The sequence below is a fragment of the Cicer arietinum genome, chromosome 3, assembly GCF_000331145.2.
Source record: "Cicer arietinum cultivar CDC Frontier isolate Library 1 chromosome 3, Cicar.CDCFrontier_v2.0, whole genome shotgun sequence".
NCBI lineage: Eukaryota > Viridiplantae > Streptophyta > Magnoliopsida > Fabales > Fabaceae > Cicer > Cicer arietinum.
In genome coordinates this window covers 33,644,520-33,645,322 of record NC_021162.2, presented here as the reverse complement: position 1 = coordinate 33,645,322, position 803 = coordinate 33,644,520, and the positions used below count along the sequence as shown (strand labels likewise).

Sequence of the window (803 nt, the reverse complement as noted above, 5' to 3'; positions counted from 1 at the left end):
CCCCTCCCCTCTCTCTTAGGTGCGCCTATGTTCTTACACATGGCAGCGATCTTCTTACTTCGGCTCAAGATAGATCAAGTCAAGCTTACAAACACTTCCTCCAACATTCTAAAATTTTATGTTTTGTTAATGGTGTTCTTGTTAACAGCTTCCTAGAATTGGAAAAAGGTCCTATAAAAGCATTGACAAAAGAAGGAAATGGCAACCCTGTTGTGTATCCTATTGGACCCATCATCCAAACAGGAACTAAATATGGAGATTTTAATACTAATATTCAATCCACTAATTATTACTATAATTAAACATAGAGTTAAAAAGTGTTAGTTAGAGTTAGTTATTGAAAGTGTATAGATACAATAAAGTGATAAGCCATGCGTTAGAGCATACACTAGAATTTTGAAATAGTGGAATCTTCTATTTGTCATATTTGTTAAGTGCTAACTAATTGGTCTTGATCTAGCAAGAAAAAGGTTAAGTGCTTCAACTGGAATAGTTATGATCACTTCACAATGAATGCTACAACCAAAAAGGCTGATGATGATACTGATTTACTCACCAGAAAAGGAAATGTACATGAGATCAATAAATTCAAAGACAAATGTAGGGATGTTTGTTGAAAAACCAAGAAAATCATAGGATATTGAGGTGCTTGAAGGGACCTCAGACTTTGGAATTTTGAAAACCAATATGCATCAACAACAAAATCCACACAACACTCAAACTATGCTAATTCTTAATGTTGATTTGTAGGAATTCTCAACAAATAAGATATAAGGGACATACTATAAATGCATTCACAACAG

At 33.7% G+C, this 803-nt stretch overlaps 1 pseudogene; it reads left to right on the top strand.

Annotated features, from left to right (window-relative positions):
• LOC101492827 (hydroquinone glucosyltransferase-like) overlaps window positions 1-302 on the top strand; it is a 5,783-nt pseudogene extending 5,481 nt beyond the window's left edge.
• Window positions 303-803: the final 501 nt, after the last annotated feature.